Here is an 18,607-nt window from a genome sequence, read left to right on the forward strand (position 1 = left end):
ATTAGAAGCTGTTCACAGACTCCTCCTCAAAAAGAACTGCTATTCACAGTTCTCTTGCAAGCACTTAGAGATGGCTTTGGGGATCGTGAAACGTTGCCATACGTCCCCTGTCAGCTCGGGGAAGACCCCGGAGTGAACTCCAAGGAGTAAGAGCATTCAAATCCCACACACGATTTTATTGGAAAGTTTTAGGGGAGACCTTCCTCCATCCCATTGCCTAGTGTGTCATTAATGTCTCGTGACAGGGGATTGACTGAGCAGGAACTGGCATTATTTAGCAAGGGGAGAGATGGTTATAAGGGAATGTGAAAAAAGACACACGCAGAAAGACGGGGGAGGTGAAAACACCTAAGCTGTATTTGGGGAAGAGTGGAAGTGATCGTTTGGGAAATTGTGCTGGTATGCTGTCTCCTTTCAGAGACACTGCTGAGCAGCATCGTTTCAGTCTTGCCTCACAGGAACAGAGTCCAGGGACACCAATGGAAATAACATGCTTTTGGCATTAATACGTTCTGGGAAACAACCAGGGATGGCTATGGGTACACTCTCATATGTACGTACACACACACACACACACAGAGCTACCTTGTCCTTGTTAGGAGAGACTTCAGGCAGAGATTGTTTATCTTGCAGAATAGAGGAGGCTGTTTTAACTCTTAAGGCAAGCCCTGTACAGAGTTCTGTCTTTGCAGTGGACATCATGTTCCTTTGCAGCTCAGCTGGATAAAAGCGATGAAGAAATAAGGGTCATATACATCATACTGGCCTATCCAGGTATAGTCAGCCAGGTCGTGGCATGTATTCTTAAGGGAATACTATCTAAAAAGAAAAAATCATCCTGGTTTGGGTGACTGGGGATGGGGCAAAACAGCTTGGAAGACTTGTGTCTGGTGCTTGAATACCTATAGGAAGATGTGACTTTTACTGCACGGGGTGGACCCGATATATTCGTTCACTTTTTCTGCACCTTTAATTTGCTTGACCAGCCTCATTAGCCTAGTTTCTACTAATAAATCTTTGTCATAAATTAAACAGTGACCTACAGCCATGGATTGGTAAGCTAAAAACAAGCAGGTTAGGAGAATCAAAAAGAAACCCGTTTTCTGTGCGGGTGTGGTGACTGGTGGACAAAAATGGTAAGACCAGCCCTAACCTTCCAGGTTTCTACAGAGAGCATGTGCCAAAGGAAAATGCAGCAGAATGCTTTTGTGCCTAACATGAAAGACTATGCAGGGATCTCCTTACAAAACTTCAAGAGGTAATAGAGCTGCATAATCCTCCGTAATAAGAAAATTCAATGAAGATGGGGTATTCATTCAGGAGGAATCTGCAAGGATATCAGAAGAAACTGAATGTCTTCTTTCACTCGGTAAGCAAGAATCCTGCATAGCTAGGAAACGCCTCCTCTTTTATCCAGCCATCCTTGTGTCCCTTTGATTACGCTGCCACAATGCCTAGCATACATCATTTGCAAAGCTCTGCACATTACTGAAGTAAGCTTTACTGTTCCGTAGAAGGTGAATGGTAGGATCGTAGCCATCAGAAATAGGGAAACGGGGACACAGAGTGGTTAAATGACTTGTCCAAGGCCATGCAGGAAGCCAGCAGGACAGACCTCTGATTTCAAACATCTTTGGCGTTCAGCCCAATCTTCAGGTCATTAAATGCTGCTGCTTCTCTCTTTAGGAGAGATGATATCTAGAGGGAAACAATGGTGAAGATGAGGAAAGTAAGAATTCTGTTAAAATTATTTTTGCCATAGATAATTTGTTGTTATTATATTTTTCAAAGTCCTGATTCTTTTCAGTCCATTCCAGAAAAAATAATAATGAATAATAATGGATTAATTATGTTATTATGGAATAAAGTGCTTCCCTTATCCACTTAGCAAGGTGCTTGGGCATTGCACAGACAATTACAAATAAAGTGCAGCAGTAGTAATTAAAATAAGCATGCATTATAAAAACAAAACAAAATGCAAATGAGTCAAGCCCCAGGATTTAATGGAAAGGTCTAATACTACATGATTTAATTTTATATTTATTTAGCTATTTAATTCAGTCAGAGGAGAGTGAATCCATAAATAAGGGTATACTAATAAGCATACACGATAGGGAAGGTAGTAACATCTTCAGGTGTTTCACCTGCAGAAAAATTTTCACTGCAGAGTGTTCTTGTAACATTTTCTGAGAGGTCCTAATCCCACTTTAATTTGCAACAGCTCACTGAAACTTGATGCGAACAAATCACTCCAGCCTTTTGACAGGTAGAGACTTCCCATGTTTTTCCATTTGAAATTCTGTTCAAGGCATTTCCCTCCTCTCAGTTACACTCCATCTTCTTCTCCTGGACAGGGGCTCCTCACAGCAAATCCAGGCAGTCTTCTCCCCATTTTTGCATTTGACCCCGTTCTCTTCCACCTTCCATGCCCAGGCCTTGCAAAGTAACAACTTTCTCTGATAATTCAGTATCCAAAGTGCTACCAGTTTGAGATGCAGGGCATATAGCTTAGGTTCCTAGCTATGATTTTATGGTCTTATTATCATAAGCTTATGAGCTTATGGTAAGGTTTTTTATACTTCTATAAGACATGTATTTCTATTGTCTTTCTTCTAGGAGAAGGAGAATTATGTATAAGCACACCTGAATACAACAAAGATTATTGGTGTTCAAGATCAAGTCCTTAGTACTCAAGGAAAGGCAGATTTAATGTTGGCCAACCCACCTTAATTAACGTAACGTTTTCTCCCCTTCTTCCTGTCTCTCTCAAAACCGTGGCAGAATGTCAAGCGAAATCCCCACAGCCAGTGTTTCCCACCGGATCCATTCTCATCCAGTTCTTAAGAAGTGTGCGCAAGGAAGCATAACACAAATCACATAAAAAAGACAGAATTAGAGTAAAAGATGGGAGGGAAGAGGTGCAAGAATCATGGTCTTGTGTTGCCACCTTCCATTCTGATTTCTGGGGGAAGACGGCGCGTTTTCAGCCCCACCTGGAAGTTAGCAGCTGCTTGAGTAGAGATTCTCAGAACTGCTTGCAAACAGCCTACAGACCAAAAAATTTCTGCAGGAATTAGATGAATAATTTCAAAATAGAGGATAGAATCAAGACAATCACAATGTACTCATGCATAATTCATGGATGGGGAAAAAAACCTGCATCTCCTGAATGCTTCTTTCACTCAGGCTTCTTTCACTTGAGGCCTCATCCAAAACTATTCAGATCAGTGAGAGATGTTTCACCATCTTGAGTCTAAGCCAAGTCACTATCTGCTTACACCTGTTATTAAACAGATGGATAAAATGATGCTAAGACCAAGTAAAGTGTGTTGCCCACGATCACACAGGACGCCACTGAGGGTCTGTACTTAGAAAGCATTGGAGTCAACAGCAGTGCTCCCTCTGCTTCAGATGAGGATTGAGTAAAGGCAGGAGGAGTCCTCTGGCATCTTCATCCTCAGCCCGGCACCTAAAAGCCAGGTGGCATGGACTGCAGCCCTACCTACGTTCTTTAAACTGAAATCTGCAACAAGGTGAACTCTCTCTCGTGCTGGGGCTGTTGAACTGTTAATTCTTACTGATACCACAAAATCAGAAGCAAAGGGAAAATATCTTGTTCTATAAATCAAACAGAAAGAGCTGAGATGTGGGAAGGACAAATACTTCAGATTCTTTCAATGTTGTGTGGGTTTTTTTTTTCTCTTCAGTAGTGTACAGCTAAGCTGATATATAAATATTTTAAAACAGCTGCTTATCAGGAAAAAGGTACAAATTCTGTATTGTAGCCTTAGCTGAGATGTGTAGTTTTGACACATTTTAAAATCTTGACTGTATTTGAACTGTGCTATTGCAGCCTTGCATCATTTACTGCAAATTAAAAGGAATCAAGGTCCCTCTTTAGAATGCATTTTCCCTTTTAATGTTGCTGAATGTTACATTATCTCCTGTCTTTTTCATTAAATTAAGCTTTGACCACTTAATTGATTAATTTTAGAGAGCAAAAGCTGCACAGGGACATTTTCTTCAGAGTCAGTCAGGTTTTTGTTTGAACTGACAGTTGTTCAGTCTTTTGTAAATACTGCGGTAAAATGAAAAAAATTGAATATGAGCTTGATTCTCCAAATCTTATCCGACTGGTCCCACTGAATTACATGGGGATTTTCAGATGGGACAAGTTTGTGTGATCTGACCTTGCATAATATACACAGAAAATAAAAGAGGGGGAAAAAAAAGAAGAAATGGAATAATGTTAAATCTAAACTCATACTCCAACTAGAAGCTTTTTCTGCAGTGGCAGAGATCAAATACTGTCAAGAAAACAAAAACCGTGCATGAACAGTATACATTTCAGCTAAGGCTACAATATACCATTTTTCTGATGAACAGCTGTTTAAAATATTTATATGTCAGCTTAGCTGTGTTCCACTGAAGAGGTTAAAAAAAAAACATTGAAAGAAACTGAAGTATTTATCCTTCCCACATCTCAGCTCTTTCTGTCTGATTTATAGAACAAGGTATTTTCCCTTTGCTTCTGATTTTGTGGTATCAGTATTAATTAACAATTCAACAGCCCCGACACGAAAGAGAGATTTCACCTTGTTGCAGATTTCAGTTTAAAGAAGGTAAGACTGCAGTCCATGCCACCTGGCTTTTAGGTGCCGGGCTGAGGATGAAGATGCCAGAGGACCTGCCTTTACTCAATCCTCATCTGAAGCAGTGGGAGCACTTTCTGATTACAGACCCTCCGTGGCGTCCTGTTTCACCTTGAAAGCGTGGCTTGTTTGGTCTGTGCTCCCGTTACATAACGGGGGTAAGCAGATGCTGACTTCTCAGGGAAATTAAGGCCGGGACAAATCAATAACGCATCTGGCCTGACGTGCTACGTACCATATAATCTTATGCAGCTACTGAAGCTGGAACATGAGTTTAAGAACAACGTATCTCCAGAAATGCCTCTGGTACCACTGTGAAGATAGTAAAAGGTAGACAATTTGTCTCATTCCTCGGTATTTTGTCAGTATAGTTAACCTCTGTTATTGTTGACAAGTTGGAATAGTTTTCTCATTTGAATTTATCCTTTTTACTTCCCAGCTGTGAGTATTTATGCTGTTCTCCACTAGGGTAAAGAGCTCTTTAGTCCTAAAGCTTTTCTCTCCTTGAAGGTGACTGATCAGATCACCTGATGATATTATTTTTAGCAAGCTAAACGGACTGAACTCTAAATGATGCAGTTTTTTTAAAACTTGAGTCTTTTTTTTTTTTGGCTTTTGAGGTAATCCTTCAGGCTTGCTGATACACAGTGTGGTCGAACTAGAGGCCAGCCAAATATTTGCTGAAGAGGTCGCTGCTCAGATGCGTTCCTATCTCTTGTCGCTCATTATTTATGGGGTCAGGCTTCTGCTCAGGTTAACCTTTGCCTTCAAATCTGCTTACAGACAGGATCCCTTGTGCTCAGACATGCAGACTTGTGAAAAATATTTCTGTGTTCTGTTTTGGTGTCTGAAAGAATTTCAAGGAGCAAATGAAGAGACAAAAGGGATCCTGTGGCTCAAAACCAACAGAACTTGCTCCAGACTCTTCTTTGAGGAACACGGCAGAATTGCTTCAGACAGCTACCGCCGTCCACATTCCTGCAACTGACTCCATACAGTAGAACCTCTTGCAAAGGACACAAAAGACCACTCTGTTTTGAGAGGCCCAGATGTAAAGAGCAGGAGATAGGTCAAATGGTGGCAGATTGCAGGTCTAGTTTTTGTGTTGCATGCATTAGCTTAACATAAGGTTAAGCTCTGGGAGCAAGCCATTCTGTCTTGTGAATTTCTTCACAACCGATGGGATTTTGGCAATGTTTGAAGCCAATCTAGCGACAAGGCAAGCAGCTGAAACCTTACAATATTTAACTTGGCCAGGGAGAAATTCCCCACTGATTTGCTGGCTACTATGTTTGCCCATCTCCCACGTAAAAGCAGCCTAGCAAACCTTTTCAGACAGTGAACAGAAGTATCTTCTCAAACAACACAATGCTCATTTTTAAAAGAGGAAAAAAAGAAAAAAAAAAATCCCAAAAGCTCACAGCAGCACTGCTTCTTCTTTCCATCCCATGCAGAGATGACAGTTCAGTTACTCCTTCCCTCTGCAGCACTCTCTGCAGCACTCACCTTGGGAAGGTGGAGAGAGAAATGGCAAAGGATAAGGGGTCTTGTCCCTGGAGGGAGGGAGGGCTTAGGAGCCAGAAGCAGTAACAGTGGCTGGATGGTGGGGAGAGAAAACCGATGTGAATTGGGAAGCATGATACATAGGGAGACTGGTGAGAGTTGACAGGGGGCAGGGGACTGAGGATGCACAGGCTGTTAGTTGCTGGGGTGGGCAGAACGGAGGCAGGGGGAAAGCTGATGTTTGGTCTGCAGGCAAGACTGATGTGGAAGTTGTGGAAGAGAAGTGAATGTGCAGAAGAAGGCAGAAAGGTGTGAGGGCAGGAGGCATCTGAAGTGCTTCTCAGTAAACTGAAGAGAATGGCTGAATATTTGTTATAAAGACATGCTGAGTATGGTTAAAAGGACGACTCAAAACTTGAAAGTTAGGTTGAAATCCACTTTGTAAGACTTTCAGAGCATATAAATAACAAAAATCAGATGCCTAGGAAAGAGAGTTACAGTGGGAGCAGCACAAAGTGGTACTTTCCCAAAATATGCTTCCAACCAGACTTTCTGAGCCAGACGTGATACCCTTGCATTAAAAAAAAACCCTCAGTAGTTTTCTGTAAGTTTGGCTGGTCTCACCTCGAACCTGTCTGAATTTTTAGCATTCACATCATTCTGTAGCAGGGAGTGTCAGATCTTTGCTCCAGCTGTACTTACCTAACACTCCTTCCGTGCACTACTGAGGAACAAGGACAGCATCACATACCTGAACCTGGGATCAAGGCCACGTGAGCAAACAGAATCCTCTCTCCAAAGATGTCACCGCGCAGGAGCATGTAGGTACCTGGGGCTTGGTCAAAAGACAACGCCAGTCTTTTCATTGACTCTGTCTTAGTTTCAGGTCTGGATCCTAAAGGAGCCAGAGTTACTTGCTGATGTCTTAAGTTATGGTTTGTTAAAAGCTTCCCATCTGTCCAGGTTTGTACTCTGTTTCATACACATTTAAATTACTGCTGGATGGATGTGGTAGAGTGATGATTTTGGAAACATTCTTATTGTTTTTTAATTTCTTATGTGCTGTGTTTTTTACAGAGATCAGCACAAAAAGGCAAAACAACCAACTGTGACAGAATACATAGAACAGCATGAGCTGCCAACAGATAAACGAAAACCGTCCAAAATAATAGACACCAATGTGAATCATGACCAAAAAGCACATTTGTAATAATAAATGTCATCTGTGTCAGATAAACAACTCACAAATATTTATTAAGATAAACAGATTATTAATAGAGACATCCCAAATTCAGATCGTGTCTTTCAGCCCTAGCAGGTATGAATTAGCAGCCAAATCTGCCAAAATAAATCTGGCACTCTCACAGAGGTCATCATACCTAACAATTTTTTTTTAAAAAAAGGAGAGTACAAAGGAGGAGAGAGCAGACAAGCATTTTTTTCCCCCCTTCTACTACTATGACATAGTTTAGAGAGATCAGGCTGCATTAGTGCTACTAAAGATGATACAAGCATGATGATGATAAGAAAAAACTGGAGGCACGGTTGAGGGAGAGGCTTCCCCTGGTAGCTGCAGTTCTGACCCCAATCCTATAAGCTGCTCCAGGCAAACAGGTGCCTGAGGCCTCATTTTGAAATCAGTGGGTTCAAGCCAAGCACAAAAATCTGTCTAGCCGGAGCATCAGCCTGCGGTTACCATTTACCTCATTTTGCCAGTCTTTCAGATGCAGATAACATTTTGTTGATATGGCACGAGTTTTAATGTCATGAAAAAATGTGACAGAGTATTTATTCTTCGACTCTGGTGGTTGCAGAATGAAGCCAGTCAGTTTAAAAAGTGAACCAAAGTTAATTTTCAGGAGGAGCTAAATAAAAACAGTTGTTTCTTAATGCAAACCTGGCACTAGTGCATCCTGCAGGTAATGGATGTAGAGTGCCGAGCTTCTGGAAATGGAGAGGTTGAGGTTGTAGCAGCAGTGGGAATTCTTCCATAATGTACATTCTGTATGTTTCACAGTATAGATTTCAGGACATAACAGTATTATACCAAACTGAAAAACAACAGGCCTATAAAATACCGAATGTGACTGAAACAATTTTGGTTTTGGCATTAATTTGTTGTATTTCCTTCCCTTCTATGAAGGTAATGGTGCATAGTCAAGGCCAAGCTCCTGCTGCCTCCACACGGATGTATTCAAAGAGGGAAAGGAGGAACTCATAATGTGACAGTCTGCCTGTCCTGGCTGGGTCTCCAAAGAGGAGCAGGAGCAAGAACTACCTCATCACTGCTAGTGCTGGTTCAGATAAAGCCAGGGAGTTGCTGTCATGGGAAACTGCTGGCATTTTTACCACCCACCATGCTAATTAACCCTCTTCACCCTTGCTGGCACTTCCAGTGGTGTCACTGCTGCTTCAGCTGAACTGGTAGGTAGCCCTGATTGGAACTTGTCCTGCTTAAAGAGCTATGCTGTAGCCAGCAGGCTGTTTGTTCAGTGGGCTCCTGAAAAATTAAAACCCTCTCTTACGGGCAAGAGTCAAGCTATGTAGAGCTAAAGGCAAGGGTTCACTACATGCTTTCAGAGAGTAAAACTCCCATTGACTTTAGTGGCAGCCAAGATTTCACGCTGCGTGACATCTACATTGCTTTTCTAGTGGTTCTGGGGTAGTGGTGAATGTGAAGTACTTTGCAGTGATGGAGACAAGATGGAGTATTGTGCTGCAGTTTGCATGACTATAGGGAATAAAGCCTAAAATAAAATCAGGAGCTCTCAACTGTAAATACCAGTCAGCACAATAAAAGGTAGGTGCTGCCCCAGCTCCCCACTGGAGCTAGTGCCATCGCTGCCAGGCCAGTCTGAATTCTAAGGAATATTCTTATAGCTGGTTTATATTTTCATTTGCCTTCTGGTAAGTCCTACTTACTTATTTTGAGGTACCCGAAAAAAATTCTCCTCTTCCTTTATGTTTATATTATCTGGATCCTTTCAGATATTCTTTCCCACCCACGGCAGTTGTTTTGTGAAGGTCCCCGAGTTCTTTGACTCTTTTCCTTACAAGCCAGCTTCTTGCTCCTAATGCTGTTTGACTTGCCTGTCCTGGCCATCTCTGTGCTTAGCCTACTTCCCCGCGTGCCAGAAAGGGCAAGTCTGTAAGTCCCCCGCACCGTACACGGACACATCCACAACCGCCCGCTTTAAAGGCAGGAGTACCCCAAGGCTTTGCAGGCAGAGGAGACCTGTGCAGAGCAGGATGCAGCTTGTCTTTAGCAATCCAGCTCAGCACCTCTGCCTGGCAGCAAAATACTTGGACAAAAATAGAGAGGCCCCCTCGAACAAACTTACGGGATTTCTGGGCTCAACCCCGATTCTCTGCATTCAATGGGAAATTCAAGGACATATTCATGGCCTGTATAGATTTGAGAACACATTTTTCGTTGTTGACTGAAGCTCAGCTTGAGCTGAGAGATTAGGAGCTTGGCTGTGCTCCTGTCTTCCTTCTTGCTGAAAATTCTTCATTCCTGGCTCGTTTTAGTGGATGTGCTCACCTACTACTGAAGGCCATGTTGAAATGGATGTAGTGAATTGTTTGTCGTAAATTGTTTATTTGCCAAAATAAACATTCAGTCAATGCAAAATTATTTGTGAATTTGAGATGCACTCACTGAACATTTTGGACATTTAGAACAATGAGGACAACATTATAGGAATGACGAAATGCTTCTTTTCAATGGATTTTTAAACAAATTGTTTGGATGTCCTAGATGAAGTCACAAGGTGGTAGGGACAGAGGGGAGTCCTACACCATCACCCAGCACCATCCTTCTGTTCAGCAGCTCCGGGTCAGGATGCTCACATGGACCATGACAGAACGATGTCACATGCCACAGAGGTGCACAAATGTAGCCCATTTCTCAGGGAAGAGGCTTTAACGTTGGAGCATAAGGCACACCCCCTTCCTGCTCTCCAGTTCCTATGAAACTCCCCAGACTTGGGAGTTTTGAGGGTGGTTTTTTTTTTCTAAGCCCTTTTTCTTCTCCCAAGAACAGGGAAAAAATTGAAACCTGGAGTACTTATTTATTGATGCTTAACTTTACTATTTTTTTAAAGAATGAGCTATGCAGTTTAGCTAGCACATAGAAGTCCTATCAGAAATATTTATTAAATAAATGCACAGGTTTTATTATGAAACAATGACAAAGATACTGTTAAAACAGATGTTGTGTTGCGCACAATATTATTTTTGTTGCCTCTCTAAAATGGAGGGGGTAATTAAAGGCTGAAATGGGAGATATATATCCTACTGCTTTGTAAATGAAAAGGAAGATTATATCTGTAGGTCTTAGAAATAGAATTAAGTAGGGACCTGATGTTATAATACAGATGCAAAATAAATTCATGTTTCTGGAGAAAAATCTTATATGGAGGGGGATTAAAGGCTGAAATGGGAGATATATATCCTACTGCTTTGTAAATGAAAAGGAAGATTATATCTGTAGGTCTTAGAAATAGAATTAAGTAGGGACCTGATGTTATAATACAGATGCAAAATAAATTCATGTTTCTGGAGAAAAATCTTATGAAATTAACATGGCACCTTGGTATACAGTTATTACAAGGCAGTTAATATGGCATAATTTTAAGGACCACCAGGAAATTTGGCCTGCAGCACAGAGGAATTATAATAGCCCTATATGGTAAGCTTTGAAATGAAATAACTTCATGTGAATACTTAGTAGCAATAGAAAGCATTTGAGAGATTGAAATGCAAGAGTAATAAAATCACTGGAAATGTTTAACATGTATTTCACTGCTCATTCAGAAAGAAAATATTTCAGGTAAGAATTTCAATTTTTTCACTAGATTTCCAGTTGAGTAGAAACTGGAAAAACATCTCTGAAGGTGATGCCTAGGCTCTTCTACGGATCTAGTCCTTTGCTTTCATTGCATATACCTGGAAAAAAATGGCAGAACTAAAGGTGGTCCCAAACAAACAAATAGCAAATAATTTACCCTAAAACTATGGAGTTTTAATTATTTACCAAATACGCTGGAAAGAGTGGTTTGGGGTTGACTTTGGAAAAAAGCAGAGTTTAATTTTTTGGTTCAACAACTGAATCAAATAATCAATTATTCACACAACCCAGCCATTTGAACACCCACTTAAATCCTAAAATTGGAGCTTGCCATTGACAGCAAAGAGTTTGGATGAACAACTTCTCACAGGGGTGAGTCTCATTCCCAGGGAATATTGATTTCTGTTATTTAGGTTTTATATTTGAACAGATGAAAAATTGTTTCCAGCTTGAAACTAACTCTGCAGGAACAAGCTTTTATTAAAGGAATTTTTTCAGCGCAAATTTTTCTTTACCACGTATTATTTCATTTTCTGAAATATGCTTCTAGGAGGCAATGTCAAAAGTACAATTAAATGGTGCAGGACTGAGTCCTAATTGATGGTGACAATAATTAAAATGAATTATTTCATGAAAGCTGCTTTTTTTTTTTTTTTTTTTTTTTTTTTAAAAGTACAATTAAATGGTGCAGGACTGAGTCCTAATTGATGGTGACAATAATTAAAATGAATTATTTCATGAAAGCGTGGTTTTTTTTTTTTTTTTTTTTTTTGCTTTCACCCCTCATTATTCTGTTTGGAAACAGACTGTCCTAAAATTAGAGTGTCCTGCTGTCACTATTTAGACAACAATTTGTCAGTAAGCTCTTAATATACACTAATATTTTCAGTAGGCTTTTCATAGAACATCTTTCTCTCTCTCCAGTTATATTTAACACTAATCTTTAACGTAGGGTCTTGCATCTCTTTTCATACTTCTCTTTTTATTAACTTTCCAGATATATTCAGAAATACCCTAATTTGCATCCAGCAATGACTTATGTCTTGAAGCATTAAAATGTACATTTAAAAACACTGAAGCTAATGTAGGAAACTGATAAAATACTATTAAAAGTTCCTGGTTTAAATATATGTGATTTGAAAAATATTAATTTTTAAAAGAGCTATTTTTAAAAAAGGAAGAAATGTTCTTGAAAATTCCGTCTCTTTTTTTTTTTCTTCCTTTAAGTATTGAAAGTCCAGAAGATTAAAAAAAAAGGGCACGTCCAAAGCTGGGTAGGGAATCATAGAATCATTAAGGTTGGAAGAGACCTCTAAGATCATCGAGTCCAATCAAGTACCTTCCCTGTCCGCTCCCCAGGGTCCTCTAGGGTGCCCTAGTCTGAGTGTCCCCTAACTAGCAGGATATAATGAGCAGTACTCATCCGGCAGCACCTCACTGCACTGATCCTACAGAAATCGCTGTGCTGTGACTGCTGATGGAAAAATCGTGAGGCTTTGGAGGCAGAGTCAGGGTCCCCAAGCATGCTGTGCCATGAGCCTGTTCTGCTGTGTGGGGTTTCCCCCTGGAAATCCAAAAACACTTAAACTGCAGAGACGCTCAGTCATGTCTCAGGAAGATGGGTGATCAGTCACTTAAAAGCTGGAGACCGCCCGTAGTGAAATAATACAGCCCTTCTCCTTTGATGGCAGCGGATAATCCCTATGAAGCCACTGGACACATGGAGTTGGGTTAAATCTCCCCCTCTCAAAGATACAGTTAACCTCAAAGGTATCAATTCTTTGGGAATCTGATAGAGCATTTTTGTCTTCCAACATAGAATCATAGAATCATTGAGGTTGGAAAAGACCTCTAAGATCATCGAGTCCAAAAGGGAGTGCCGTGAATTTTCATTTTGCCTTTCAGAATGGCAAAAACCCCCTAAACTTCAATTTTTTTTGAAACAAGGTCTAATACTTAGCACCCATGTTGTTCTAAAGGAACTTAATGGAGGTGGTCAGAATCAAAAGAAGAATGATGTTCATGATGACTTGCTAAGACGGTAGCTGGTAGTTGTAGCTGGCTCCTTCATCCTTGGGTTAATGTCCTCTTCACATGGCAGAGGGGGATTAGTCAGTCCGTGACAACTCCTAACCATTACAGCAAGGAAAGAATGGCTCAGCAATGGGGGTCATGTCTGAAACAAAGTGGAGAAGGTTTGGATAGCTGGGTTTTGTGTTGAATATGCAATGGTAACTGGGATTGCACGGCCAACAGCTGGATGTTTGAAAGTCTTGCAGATTCTGAGTCTTCTGTGTGCCGACTTTAACATTAAACAAGTAATTTGTGCCTGTTAGGAGCACGGTTAAGTGGACGCCTTAGAATACTTGTTGCTTTTCTCTTACGGCCATGGCTGTTCTTAATATTTCTCCCCTTTCCTTTATTTTTTTTTAAGGCCTGGTATGGGATGTTTGATCTCTTGCCAGGTAGCCTAGCTGGAATACACTCTGTTCAGTTATGCAAGAAGCATGGATTTGATCCCTAACTCCTGTTACCATGCTCTTAGGAATACACGGTTACAAAAATAAAAGCATTAGCCTGCAGCCATACTGCTGCGTGCTGTGCTCTCGTCAGATCTCATGTGTTCAGCGAGGTCAGCCCTGCTCAGGACTCACAGAGCTGGGGATGCTGTGGAGATGTGGGAAGGAGCCACAGAATAAAAGAATGTGTGTGAAATGCTGTCCTCGTCTGTGCTCCACTCCAGGGAGTTTCTACTCTCTTGTCTATTTTTTGTTACCTTTTTTCCCTCATATGTACCATTATTTCATAAACATGCATTTTTTTTCTTTTTTTTTTTTTTAAGTCAACAAAGGCAATTACTGTGAGTATGCAGAACTGCGTGGATGCAATGCTAAGAATGGCATTTTGGAATTCACAGCTAAGAGTCTTCCCAGCGACACTTAGGACGGAGACCTTTGCAATAAAGCCTTCCCTTACAGACCAGTTCAAGGTCCATCAATACGAGACACTAGTTCGGTGCAGCTGTACAAAAAGGTACCATTTTAACCTATGATAGTAATACACGGGTCATTCGATACTCACGTGTGCATTGAAGAAATGGCATTATTATTGTTAATCATGGGGTTTTTTTCCAGGACTGCCTGAGAAGCAGCCACAGCCTGAGCCCTACGCGAAACACTGCAGCACGTTGTGCCCTGGAGAACTTACAGTCTGATGGGCAGTGCAGGCACAGGATGTCAGAAGGGCTCTGGCACTCATGAAGAATAAGTAGTGTGATGCTGGCGAGTGATGTTTAAAGCTGTGAGTCCAGGGCTGAGGAGGAGGCTTGGATGATAGGGAAGAAAGTGTAGAAGCAGAAGGGGTTGAGGAGGGGACTTCGATGAGAGTGGCAGAGGAGAAGGCAAAGGGGGACAGATACGGTGCTTCTGTCAACTTCAGGCCCTAGTTTGTTCCACTCCACTGTATTTTACCCCAAAGCCCCATTACTAGGGGAAGAGGAAGGCCACATGTCTGGGGGGAAGTGTGTGGGAAAAGTGTCTCCACAAATCTGAGTCAGAAGAAAGCTTGTGCAGAAGGACAGGTGGCTGTAGTTGGCCCTTATTTTATCCCCCTGCAATAAGAACACCTCAGAGGTAATACAGATATTAATGTTATAGTTAGAGCATCTACACCTCTGGGGGGGAAGTACTTAGCATATTACTTTTGTCTCCCAAATGACAGAACATTGTTTAGTTATGTCTAGTTTCAACATCCTGTGAGCATATACTGATAGTTAGCGTGCACTCAGAGGAGGTGCTAATTGTCACCAGACACGGAACAAGGGACGGATGTTCAAGGAGGATCCTGCCTGTTCTTCTAAGCCAACGCTACAAGCAAAACACTGGAGTCGGACCTGAAGCAAAACCTGATGTCCAAACACTTCTAAACGTTAGGTGAGCTCAACCCTATGTCCAACTGCAATAGCAAAACATTCCTCAGAGCTGAAAAACTGCAAAACGAGAGGGATGGCTGGAGTAAGATCTGATCTGTTTTCTGGCCCTCTCCTGACCTTGTGCAAAAGCGACTCAGCCAGCTCTGCCTGAATGTTTGACAAATGCTATTCAACAGACTGCAAGAAATTTCCAGCATCTCCAAAACACACAACCACAGCTGCACTCTGTATTCTCCTCACCTTCGCTTTTTACATTTTCCCTTCAGGTTCTGAGTTTTATGTTATTAAATTTTGGTGTAAAACATTATAATAAATAATAAGGAGCAACATTTTCCATCTTAAAGATATCAAAGCTGGAAAAATATTATTGTTTCCTTTTTTTTAGTGAGGAAAGTGAGGCACTAATTACTTACCCAAGGTGACTTTGCTCAGTAAAAGATACTGCAGCAAGAGAAAGAGCAAATCAATTTGATGTTTTGAAGGTTGGGTTTGTTGGTTTGGGGTTTTTTACTTGAGAAAAAGCACTCTGGTGGGAAAATGCAGTTTCAGAAAAGTTAAAATGAGTTCAAATACAATGTGAATCTAAAAGGGTTGGCTCTTGCACATGAATTTGTGACTGTGACAAACCAACAGATGAGTGATCAGTTTGTGTATAGATAATTGCAAGGAGTCTAGCCTACAGGAAAAAAATGTCTTTATGCAAGAGTTCTGGACAGGGTGGAAGCGCTTGAATATTGCGGTGATGGAAAAGCTAACAGACAGAATAAGCACTCTAGACAGTTAGCCAGAGAGTGGCATGCAAAAGCACAGAAAACCTGACGTGCCCTGAGCTGCTCTGGATCAGCCAGTTTCTCACAGTGAGGATTGTGCCGGCAAATGACAGCAAAGCAGAGCGTGCAAAGCCTCCGCGCAGCCCGCAAGAAGACCGGTGGAAATATCCGGCTTCATTTATTCAGCGGGCCAAGGGCAAAAGCGGGTTCTGACTGAGGGGGCGTCCAGGTCATTGCCTTGCCACTGCAGAACAAAGTGACTGAAAGCGGCAGTGCCACCATGCATAAAAAGGATCACTCTGCAGCCTACCCCCCACCCCCCAACTAGCGTTTTCTGTTGGTATCGACTTGGGCAATGGGAAAATTTCCCTTTCTGGGAAAGCCAGAAGGCATTTTCCAAACCAGCAGTTAGCGCGTTTCCTAACTGCAAAGCCTCTGCCACGCTGTCGTGCATGACTTGGCACAACACAAGGCGCTGCTTTTTGCACCCTATGAAAAATCATGTCTTACTGCATGGGAAGAAGGACCTCTGTCTAAATCTTCCCGTACCTGGGCAACAGTGGGTAGTAGTGCTCCTTTTGTTAGGGGAGAAAAATACTGTGTGTGATCTTATTTTTGTTGGCTGGGACTTGCCAATGCAAAGCAGCGCCAGAGCGAGCTTGTCGGCCACAGGTGCCAGTTGGCTCCTCGAGAGCAGCCCTTGCTTAAGGAAGAGGATCCTGTCCTCAGGACCACTGAAGATGAGGCAGTGAAAGGTTATGAGATGGAGCCAGTAAACATCGTTCCGGAGAGAGAAGAAATTGTGTCCATTATTCCACTGGCTGGGAATGGTGTCGCTCGGTCCCCACCAGCCAGTTGCATGGGCTGAGACATGCAGCGGCTCTGCGGTTGAATTAAACACTGTGTTAAGCAGCTGCTCTCCTCATTTGCCTCCAGACTCTTCCTGTGCTGTTATTAACACCTACTTGTGCCTGCTTAGATAGGTCTTGTCTGCACAGGTTGATATATGACAAGGTTACACAAGAGTTCACTACGATTTACAGCCTCTCGCCCGCTACCAGCGTCTTCCTGGTGCTTGGTCCAGTCCACTGCTACCCTGCTATCACTTCTCACGTGGGGCTCACTGTATCCCTGCTGCTCCATCACCTCTCTGCCCGCCCGGCCTACAATTCAGTGTCTTCCCTTTCTCTCTCTGTTAGCTCTCTTTTTGCCTTTTAATGATGGATTTTGCAAACCTGCTGGCTCCTCTTCCTCAGGGTGGCTGGGAGGGGGACATGGGAAGGGGCTGCGTCAGTCTGCCATCACCTCTTGCTTTCTCTTGAATTTTATCAATGCATTGAATTGGATTTTTATCCAAGCAGCAGAAAGCATTTGTAGGGCTTTCCATCAGCAGTATATAAATAAAAATGGATCAGAATAGATTGGTTTGTTGCTTCTTACATCCGCTTCCCTATTTTGCTTTTGAGAGGTCCTGACACCCACACACAGGCTCCTTGCTCAGACTCGGCTAGATCTGCTTTATTGTCTGCTTTGAGTTTTTGGCAGGATTTTCCATCCCTCATAACCTTCTTCCCTTACAGAGAGTTTCAGCAGCTCTTACCCTGGTCCTTAGCTCTTAGGCCTTGTGCCCGTACGCTCTCCATACTGATGGGTCTTACCAGGCCCATCATTAAAACATCACAGGAGCAAGCACTGCACCCTTCTGCTGGCTCTGAAATGGGGAAGCTGCTGCTGCTGGCTCCTGATCTCCTTTGCAACTCCACCGGGTCTAACATCACTCCCCTGCTTCAGTCCGCGTTTCCCACTGCAAAGGAGTGGAACTGAGCAAAGAATCTGCAACAGGTAATGTATATAACGGATTTGCCCTTCCCCCCCAAGTTGAATATGCATGAGCGGGTCCTGATGTCTTCAAGTGCATCCACTGTTTGAAGAGGCTTGCCTCATTTTTTTCCTTGTGCACTGTTTTTAATGCTACGTATCAATCATAAATGTTCCATGTGTGCATTCAAAAACTGGTATTTGCTATTCAAATAGTACTAAGTTGTAACTGTTATTTTTAAGTAAGTCTTGAGGAATTGTTTCTGATCCTGAAGGGGATGAGCATGCAAATACCTCTGTCATGTGTAGCACACAGCCCTTTAAAATGTGGTTTTAATATTTACAGGTACACTCTTGAAATTCACTTTTCATTATTTATGCTGGAAGAACGTGGTTGCTTGAATGTGTGCATAAAGGGGAGTATAAAAGTGACACAAGAACAAACTAGTAGAACATACTTAAAAAAAACAACCTGTTATAAAGTCAGTTTTTAAATTGCCCAACTCGAAACGTGAGCACTGGAGAGAAAACTAGCAAGTGTATGAGTCAGATTCCCCTTTTGCTTGCCATGCTCTGTACCAGATACCTGGAAGCAGAAAAGCAGCCAGGCGCAGGAGCAGGGCTGAGCATGGCAACAAACATCTGTGGGATTTTCTCTCAGACTGTGACCCTGCAACATGTGGGCAGGGACCAGGCCGAGAGCTGTGCCAGTGCCCCCTTCTCTTCGTGGTGGGGTACTGCTCACTGAACCGCTGTGCTCCGATGGGGCAGCCACCTGTGGAGGCGTGCTGGAGGCCCATCACCTCCCTCGCGAGGCACCCAGCAATGCTCCGAAGGGTCTCGGCGGGGTCCCTGGGCTGCCTGTGCCCCGTCACGAGGCCGGCAGCCCGCCGGCTCCCGCTGCCCACCACCTCGGGCTGGCAGGCCACCTGGGGCCCAGGCCATCACAGAGGCTGGGGCACAAGGGAGGGTGGCAGCGCCGGGGAGGGGTTCAGGCGGGGCAGACGACGCAACGCCTGGCCCAACACTGCCGGGGACAGGGGACAGCGCAGGCGGCTGGAGGCCCACAACATGGCCGACG

This window comes from Aptenodytes forsteri, unplaced genomic scaffold (genome assembly GCF_000699145.1).
Source record: "Aptenodytes forsteri isolate BGI_AS27 unplaced genomic scaffold, ASM69914v1 Scaffold56, whole genome shotgun sequence".
In the NCBI taxonomy this organism is placed as follows: domain Eukaryota; kingdom Metazoa; phylum Chordata; class Aves; order Sphenisciformes; family Spheniscidae; genus Aptenodytes; species Aptenodytes forsteri.